Source organism: Tachyglossus aculeatus, chromosome 4 (assembly GCF_015852505.1).
Source record: "Tachyglossus aculeatus isolate mTacAcu1 chromosome 4, mTacAcu1.pri, whole genome shotgun sequence".
NCBI lineage: Eukaryota > Metazoa > Chordata > Mammalia > Monotremata > Tachyglossidae > Tachyglossus > Tachyglossus aculeatus.
In genome coordinates this window covers 114952491-114963046 of record NC_052069.1, presented here as the reverse complement: position 1 = coordinate 114963046, position 10556 = coordinate 114952491, and the positions used below count along the sequence as shown (strand labels likewise).

Sequence of the window (10556 nt, the reverse complement as noted above, 5' to 3'; positions counted from 1 at the left end):
ATCATTATTATTATTGTTGTAACCTCCCCAGCGCTTAGAACAGTGGTTGGGACATAGTAAGCACTTAATAAATGCCATCATTATTATTATTATTATTGTAACCTCCCCAGCGCTTAGAACAGTGCTAGGCACATAGTAAGCGCTTAATAAATGCCATTATTATTATTATTGTTGTTGTAACCTCCCCAGCGCTTAGAACAGTGCTTGGCACATAGTAAGTGCTAAATAAATGCCATCATTATTATTATTGTTGTAACGTCCCCAGCGCTTAGAACAGTGCTTGGCACAGAGTAAGCGCTTAATAAATGCCATCATTATTATTATTGTAGCGTTCCCAGCGCTTAGAACAGTGCTTGGCACGTAGTAAGTGCTTAAGAAATGCCATCATTATTATTACTGTTGTAACCTTCCCAGTGCCTAGAACAGTGCTTGGCACATAGTAAGCGCTTAATAAATGCCATCATTATTATTATTGTTGTAACCTCCCCAGTGCTTAGAACAGTGCTTGACACATAGTAAGCGCTTAATAAATTCCATCATTATTATTATTGTTGCAACCTCCCCAGCGCTTAGAACTGTGGTTGGGACATAGTAAGCGCTTAATAAATGCCATCATTATTATTATTATTATTGTAACCTCTCCAGAGCTTAGAACAGTGCTTGGCACATAGTAAGCGCTTAATAAATTCCATCATTATTATTATTGTTGTAACCTCCCCAGCGCTTAGAACTGTGGTTGGGACATAGTAAGCGCTTAATAAATGCCATCATTATTATTATTATTACTGTAACCTCTCCAGAGCTTAGAACAGTGCTTGACACATAGTAAGCGCTTAATAAATTCCATCATTATTATTATTGTTGTAACCTCCCCAGCGCTTAGAACTGTGGTTGGGACATAGTAAGCGCTTAATAAATGCCATCATTATTATTATTATTACTGTAACCTCTCCAGAGCTTAGAACAGTGCTTGGCACATAGTAAGCGCTTAATAAATTCCATCATTATTATTATTGTTGTGACCTCCCCAGCGCTTAGAACTGTGGTTGGGACATAGTAAGCGCTTAATAAATGCCATCATTATTATTATTATTACTGTAACCTCTCCAGAGCTTAGAACAGTGCTTGGCACATAGTAAGCGCTTAATAAATTTCATCATTATTATTATTGTTGTAACCTCCCCAGCGCTTAGAACAGTGGTGGGGACATAGTAAGCGCTTAATAAATGCCATCATTATTATTATTATTACTGTAACCTCTCCAGAGCTTAGAACAGTGCTTGACACATAGTAAGCGCTTAATAAATTCCATCATTATTATTATTGTTGTAACCTCCCCAGCGCTTAGAACTGTGGTTGGGACATAGTAAGCGCTTAATAAATGCCATCATTATTATTATTATTATTATTACTGTAACCTCTCCAGAGCTTAGAACAATGCTTGGCACATAGTAAGCGCTTAATAAATTCCATCATTATTATTATTGTTGCAACCTCCCCAGCGCTTAGAACTGTGGTTGGGACATAGTAAGCGCTTAATAAATGCCATCATTATTATTATTATTACTGTAACCTCTCCAGAGCTTAGAACAATGCTTGGCACATAGTAAGCGCTTAATAAATGTCATCATTATTATTATTACTGTAACCTCCCCAGCGCTTAGAACAGAGTAAACGCTTATTAAACGCTATCATTATTATTATTGTTGTAACCTCCCCAGCGCTTAGAACAGTGCTTGGCAGATAGTAAGCGCTTAATAAATGCCATTATTATTATTATTATTATTACTGTAACCTCCCCAGCGCTTAGAACAGAGTAAGCGCTTAATAAACGCCATCATTATTATTATTGTTGTAACCTCCCCAGCGCTTAGAACAATGCTTGGCACATAGTAAGTGCTTAATAAATGCCATCATTATTATTATTGTTGTAACCCCCCCAGCGCTTGGAACAGTGCTTGGCACCTAGACGCCATCATGATCATTATGATTAATCAAGGGCAGGCCTGGCGTGGGGCCTTCCCCAGAGGGGCTGCCCCGCCCTCGTCCTCTCGCGAGAGCGGGCGCCCCCCCCCTCCCTCCCCGACCTCGTCCTCTCGCGAGAGCGGGCGTCCCTCCCCTCCCGCCCTCGTCCTCTCGCGAGAGCGGACGCCCTTTGACCCCGGAAGCGGTGTCGGGCGGGGACGGGGGGACGCAAGATGGCGGCGCCAGGCGGCTTCCGGCGGCTCTGTGGGGCCGGGCTCCTGCCGGCGCTGGGCCTCCTCCTGCAGCTCCTCGCCGCCCGGGCCCGCGTCCACCACCTCACCCTCAAGGTAAGGCACTCACCTCTCCTCAGCGCTTAGCCCAGGGCTGCGCACACGGGCAGTCCGCGGGGAATGGATGAATGAATCATTGGACGGACGAATGAATGAATGACTGACTGACTGACCCACCGGAACAGGGCCCCTCCTCCCTCCCAACCCCACAGCCCTCAGCCCTCTATTTGGACCTGGTTCTGACCCTATTCATTTTGGATTTGGACCGATTTCTTACTCTATTTATTTTGTATTTGTACCTATTTGTTACTCTATCCATTTTCTATTTGCACCTATTTGTTACTCTATTTATTTCGTATTTGTACCCATTTGTTACTCCATTTATTTTCTATTTGTACCTATTTGTTACTCTGTTTATTTTGGATTTGTACCCATTAGTTACTCTATTCATTTTCTATTCGTACATATTTGTTACTCTATTTATTTCGTATTTGTACCCATTTGTTACTCCATTTATTTTCTATTTGTACCTATTTGTTACTCTGTTTATTTTGTATTTGTACCCATTAGTTACTCGATTCATTTTCTATTTGCACCTGTTTGTTACTCTATTTATTTCGTATTTGTACCCATTTGTTACTCCATTCATTTTCTATTTGTACCTATTTGTTACTCTATTTATTTTGTATTTGTACCCATTTGTTACTCTATTCATTTTCTATTTGTACCTATTTGTTACTCTATTTATTTTGTATTTGTACCTATTTGTTACTCTATCCATTTTCTATTTGTACCTATTTGTTACTCTATTTATTTCGTATTTGTACCCATTTGTTACTCTATTCATTTTCTATTTGTACCTATTTGTTACTCCATTTATTTCGCATTTGTACCCATTTGTTACTCCATTCATTTTCTATTTGTACCTATTTGGTACTCTATTTATTTCATATTTGTACCCATTTGTTACTCCATTTATTTTCTATTTGTACCTATTTGTTACTCTGTTTATTTTGTATTTGTACCCATTAGTTACTCTATTCATTTTCTATTTGTACCTATTTGTTACTCTATTTCGCATTGGTACCCATTTGTTACTCCATTTATTTTCTATTTGTACCTATTTGTTACTCTATTTATTTTGGATTTGTACCCATTTGTTACTCTATTCATTTTCTATTTGTACCTATTTGCTACTCTATTTTGTATTTGTACCCATTAGTTACTCTATTCATTTTCTATTTGTATATATTTGTTACTCTATTTATTTTGCATTTGTACCCATTAGTTACTCTATTCATTTTCTATTTGCACCTATTTGTTACTCTGTTTATTTTGTAGTTGTACCCATTAGTTACTCTATTTGGTATTTGTACCTATTTGTTACTCTATTTTGTGTTTGTGCGTATTTGTTACTCTGTTTTATTTGTACGGCTTCATTACTCTATTTTATTTGTACCTATTTATCGCCCTATTTCATCTGTACCTATTCGTTACTCTATTTCATCTGTACCTTTTCGTTACTCTATTTTACTTGTACCTATTTATTTTGTATTTGTGCATATTTGTTACTCTGTTTTATTTGTACGGATTCATTACTCTATTTTATTTGTACCTATTTATTGCCCTATTTCATCTGTACCTATTCATTACTCTACTTTAGTTGTACCTATGTGTTACTCTATTTCATCTGTACCCATTCGTTACTCTATTTTATTTGTACCTATTTATTTTGTATTTGTGCATATTTGTTACTCTGTTTTATTTCTACGGATTCAGTACTCTATTTTATTTGTACCTATTTATTATCCTCTTTCATCTGTACCTATTTGTTACTCTAGTTGTACCTATTTGTTACCCTATTTATTTCATCTGTACCTATTCGTTACTCTATTTGTACCTATTTGTTACTCTGTTTATTTTGTATTTGTACCCATTTGTTACTCCATTTATTTTCTATTTGTACCTATTTGTTACTCTATTTATTTTGTAGTTGTACCCATTAGTTACTCTATTTGGTATTTGTACCTATTTGTTACTCTATTTTGTGTTTGTGCGTATTTGTTACTCTGTTTTATTTGTACGGATTCATTACTCTATTTTATTTGTACCTATTTATCGCCCTATTTCATCTGTACCTATTCGTTACTCTATTTCATCTGTACCTATTCGTTACTCTATTTTATTTGTACCTATTTATTTTGTATTTGTGCATATTTGTTACACTGTTTTATTTGTACGAATTCATTACTCTATTTTATTTGTACCTATTTACCTATTCGTTACTCTACTTTAGTTGTACCTATTTGTTACCCTATTTATTTCATCTGTACCTATTCGTTACTCTATTTGTACCTATTTGTTACTCTATTTATTTTGTATCTGTGCGTATTTGTTATTCTGTTTTATTTGTACGAATTCATTACTCTATTTTATTTGCATCTATTTATCACCCTATTTCATCTGTACCTATTCGTTACTCTACTTTAGTTGCACCTATTTGTTACCCTATTTATTTCATCTGTACCTATTCGTTACTCTATTTTATTTGTACGCATGCATTACTCTATTTTATTTGTACCTATTTATTTTGTATTTGTGCATATTTGTTACTCTGTTTTATTTGTACGAATTCATTACTCTATTTTATTTGTACCTATTTATTACCCTATTTCATCCGTACCCATTCGTTACTCTACTTTAGTTGTACCTATTTGTTACTCTATTTATTTCATCTGTACCTATTCGTTACTCTATTTTATTTGTACGTATGCATTGCTCTATTTTATTTGTACCTATTTGTTACTCTGTTTATTTTGTATTTGTGCATATTTGTTACTCTGTTTTATTTGTACGTATTCATTACTCTATTTTATTTGTACCTATTTATTACTCTATTTATTTCTTCTGTACCTATTCGTTACTCTATTTTAGTTGTACCTATTTGTTACTCTACTTATTTCATTTGTACGTATTCCTTACTTTATTTTATTTGTACGTATGCATTACTCTATTTTATTTGTACCCATTTGTTACTCTATTTGTACGTATGCATTACTCTATTTTATTTGTACCGATTTGTTACTCTATTTATTTCAACTGTACCTATTCGTTACTCTATTTTATTTGTCCGTATGCATTACTCTATTTTATTTGTACCTATTTGTTACTCTATTTCATCTGTACCTATTCGTTACTCTATTTGTACGTATGCATTACTCTATTTTATTTGTACCTATTTGTTACTCTATTTATTTCGTCTGTACCTATTCGTTATTCTATTTGTCCGTAGGCATTACTCTATTTTATTTGTACCTATTTGTTACTCTATTTATTTCATCTGTACCTATTCGGTACTCTATTTTATCTGTACATATTCATTACTCTATTTTATTTGTACCAATTTGTTACTCTATTTCATCTGTACCTATTCGTTACTCTATTTTATTGGTACGTATTACTCTATTTTATTTGTACCTATTTGTTACTCTATTTCACTTGTACCTATTCGGTACTCTGTTTTATTTGTACGCATTCAACCGTATTTATGCAATCGTAATCGTAGTTTATGCAATCGTACGTATGCATTACTCTATTTTATTTGTACCTATTTGTTACTCTATTCCTCTGTACATGTTTATTGCTCTATTTACTTTATTTGTACACATTTATTGCTCTATTCATTTGTACATATTTATTGCCCTACTTTATTTGTACATATTTACTACTCTATTCATTTGTTACTCTATTCATTTGTACGTGTGCATTACTCTATTTTGTACCTATTTGTTACTCTATTCATTTCTACATAGTTATTGCTCTATTCATTTTATTTGGATATATTTACTACTCTATTCACTTGTACATATTTGCCACTCTATTCATTTGTTACTCTATTCATTTCTACTTATTCGTTACTCTTTTATTTGTACCTATTTGTTACTCTATTTTACTTGTACCTATTTGTTACTCTTTATTCTATTTGTAGGTATTCATTACTCTATTTTATTTGTACATATTTGTTACTCTATTCATTTGTACATATTTATTGCTCTACTTTATTTGTGCACATTTATTACTCTATTCATTTGTTACTCTATTCATTTGTATGTATTTGTTACTCTATTTTAATTATACATATTTATTACTGTATTTTACTTGTACCTATTCGTTACTCTTTATTTGTACGTATTCATTGCTCTGTTTTATTTGTATGTATTCATTACTCTATTTTATTTGAACATGTTCATTACTCTATTTATATATATTCATTACACTATTTTATTTGTACATATTCATAACTCTATTTTATTTGTACATATCTGTTACACTATTCATTTGTACATATTTATTGCTCTATTTGCTTTGTACACATTTAGTACTCTATTCATTTGTACATATTGCTCTATTTACTTTATTTGTATATATTTATTATTCCATTCCTTGGCACATATTTATTGCTCTATTTACTTTCATTCATTCAATCGTATTTACTGAGCACTTACTGTGTGCAGAGCACTTATACTTTATTTGTATACATTTATTACTCTATTCATTTGCACATATTTATTGCTCTATTTGCTTTATATTCATTACTCTATTTTATTTGAACATATCTATTACTCTGTTTTATTTGTACATATTCATTACCCTATTTTATTTGAACATATTTATTACTCTATTTTATTTGTACATATCATTACTCTATTTTATTTGAACATATTTATTACTCTATTTTATTTGTACATATTCATTACTCTATTTTATTTGAACATAGTGCTCTTCCTTAGCAGAAATGCATAGTGCAGGATTCTCACATAAGAGAATTAAGATTATCTTTTGACACCTACTTGTTTTGTTTCGTTGTCGGTCTCCCCCCTTCTAGACTGTGAGCCCGTAGTAGGGTAGGGATTGTCTCTATCTGTTACCGAATTGTGCTTTCCAAGCGCTTAGTACGGTGCTCTGCCCCCGTTAAGCGCTCAGTAAATACGAGCGAGTGAATGAATTAAAAGTCGGCTTTTAAATTGCTTCCTATAATTGGAGGGCCTGCGTTCTTCCTCCCTTTCTGCTCCTACCCTCTGGGTGAAAACATAAGCAGCATGGGATACTATACTTCCCAAGCGCTTAGTACAGTGCTCTGCACACAGTAAGCGCTCAATAAGTACGATTGAATGAATGAATGGGATAGTGGCTAGAGTACGGCCCTGGGAATCAGAAGGACCTGGGTTCTAATCCCACCTCCGCCAATTGTTTGCTGGTTGATGTCGGGCAAGTCACTCCACTTCTCTGTGTCTCAGTTGCCTCACCTATAAAATGGGGATTGACTTTGAGCCCCGCGTGGGGCAGAGCCTTCAATAAATATGATTAATTGACTGACTATTTTATTTTGTTAATATGTTTTGTTTTGTCGTCCGTCTCCCCCTTCTAGACTGTGAGCCCACTGTCGGGTAGGGACCGTCTCTATACGTTGCCAACTTGTCCTTCCCAAGCGCTTAGTACAGTGCTCTGCACACAGTAAGCGCTCAATAAATACGACTGATTGATTGACTGACTGGCCAATGTGATTGGCTTGTATCCACCCCAGGGCTTGGTACAGTACCTGGAACATAGTAAGTACTTAATAAATTCCATTTTTTTAAAAAAAAAAAAAACAAAACCCACATGTGAACTTTTAAAATACTACAACACTGGAACTTGGGGCAGGAATCATAATTGGGAAAGTGAGAAAATCAAAAATGGACTCAAATCTGTTACACTTTGGCTTTCCCGAGTTCCGCAGTGGCCAGTTCCCGTAGATCCTTGGTCTACATTTTGAGTACCGTCTGTTTTCACTCTGCGATCTCACTGCCGCTTTATTTACAAAATAAAAATCATTCTTCGGTACTAAACTATTGTTGCTCGCGGTGTGGGTTTTTGAGGTAATACGGAGTTTGAAGTGGGTAACGTGTAATTAGGATCACAGTTTTTGAAGATCAGCTGTCTTAGGAAAACTGTCGTTCAACCTCAACTGCTTATGGATAAATTTATTTCACACCAAATCAAATATTTCCATTTTCTTGGATCCCAAGTGTATAACACAGTGCGTGACACATAGTAAGGGCTTAATGCATGCATGCAGTATAACAATTACAAATATATCGATGCTGTATTTCAGAGAAGACATTTTACCTTGGGAGTTTAGACAATCTGATAGTTGAATTTAAGCCAACCAATAATATTTTGATATTAGTTACCATTTTAAGGCTTGTTAGTGCATATTGAAAAGATATAATGGTAACTCAGTAACAGAATCAGGGTTTGTATTCTTCCCGTGATGCTGATAAACGCTTGGCAGTATTTTTTAACCAATGTAAAGCATTGCATAAACAATACCAGAGATGTCATTGCATGATTTCCTTTCATAGTTCCGTAAAAGTAAACACATTCCTAAGTGTTGACTTAAGGAAATAAAAATACTCTCGATTGAGTCATCCGGAAGCATACTTTATCAGAGGAGTGTTTTTATGTTTGAAATAGTGGTTTAGGGACAGAAGAGATTGGTTTGGATTGAAGTTCATAAACTAGATCAAGATGATGTCATCAGAACTTTTCATTTTTCATCTACCCCAGCACTTGGCACGTAGTAAGCGCTTACCAAATACCATCATTATTATTATGAGTATTATTATTATTAATCCTGGCTCTGCCACCTGTCTGCTTTGTGACCTCAGGCAAGTCACTTCACTTCTCTGTCCTCAGTTACCTCACCTGGGAAATGGGGATTAAGACCGTGAGCCCCAGTTGGGACGTGGACTGTGTCCAACCCCATCCGCTTGTACCCACCCCAGCGCTTAGTACAGCGCCGGGCACGTTGTAAGCGCTTAGCAAACAGCACAATTGTTATTACTATTACCGTTGTTATTATTGTTATCCTAGAGAGGCTTAGCGGATGGAGCAAAGGCCCGGGAGTCCGAAGGACCTGGGTTCTAATCCCAGCTCTGCCGCTTGTGTGCTGTGTGACCTTGGGAAAGTCACTTCATTTCTCTGGGCCTAAATGAACTCCACTGTAAAACGGGGATGAAGTCTGCGAGCCCCACGAGGGACGGGGTGATTGTCCAACCCGATTTAACTTGAATCCACCCCAGCACTTAGAACAGTGCGTGGTAAATAGCACTTACCAAGTACCATAATTATTATAATTATTATCCCAGATCCCTGTCACTGGATTAGGAGGGGGCGGGGTGGGGCTGCCTCCTTAATTGATCAATCATATTAATTGAGCACGTACTATGTGCCGATTAACCGTGCTAAGCGCCCGGGAGAGTACAGTTGTGCTCTGCACATAGTAAGCGCTCAATAAATACGATTGATGATACAATTCGGCAGAATCAGCAGACAACTGGTGAGGGAAACAAGCACTCAGCCGGGGAAAAGCTCCTGGACGAGATGTGATTTGTAGAGAAGCGGCGTGACGCAATGGAAAGAACACGGGCTTTGGAGTCAGAGGTCATGGGTTCAAGTCCCGGCCCTGCCACCTGGCAGCTGTGTGACCGTGGGCAAGTCGCTTAAATTATCCGGGCCTCAGTTCCCTCCTCTGTAAAATGGGGGTGAAGACGGTGAGTCCCGCGGTGGGGCAACCCGATCACCTTGTAGCCTCCCCAGCGCTTAGAACAGTGCTTCGCACATAGTAAACGCTTCATAAAATGCCATCGTTATTAGTAGGATCCGTCGGATACAAACGGGGAGGGAGATCCAGGCCGGAGGCGGGATTTGGGCAGAAGGTCGGTGGCGAGATCCACCAGAAACAAGGTAAAGCGGAATCAAGGGAGCGGATTGGGATGTAGTGGGAGAAACGAAGCGGAGAGATGGTGATGGTGGATTGCTTTCCAGTTGTGTGTGAGTGTGTCTGTGTGTCTCTGTACTGGCACTTGTACTTCTTGCCACCTTGTACTTCCCAAGCGCTTAGTCCAGTGCTCTGCACACAGTAAGCGCTCAATAAATACGACTGAATGAATGAATGTATATATGTTTGTGCATATTTATTGCTCTATTTCACTTGTACATATTTATAAAAGTATGTTTGTACATATTTATTACTCTATTTTACTTGTACATATCTATTCTATTTTATTTTGTTAGTGTGTTTGGTTTTGTTCTCTGTCTCCCCTTTTAGACTGTGAGCTGGGTAGGGATCTATGTTTGTGCATATTTATTGCTCTATTTCACTTGTACATATTTATGAAAATATGTTTGTGCATATTTATTACTCTGTTTTACTTGTACATACCTATTCTATTTATTTTATTTTGTTAGTGTGTTTGG

At 36.3% G+C, this 10556-nt stretch overlaps 1 protein-coding gene across 1 annotated transcript in view; it reads left to right on the top strand.

Annotated features, from left to right (window-relative positions):
• Positions 1 to 2234: 2234 nt before the first annotated feature.
• GPR107 (G protein-coupled receptor 107) overlaps positions 2235 to 10556 on the top strand; it is a 66576-nt gene continuing 58254 nt past the window's right edge. The window contains exon 1 of the mRNA XM_038744499.1: positions 2235 to 2312. The gene's annotated coding sequence lies outside the window, so the exon portion shown is untranslated. The remainder of the gene's footprint in view (positions 2313 to 10556) is intronic.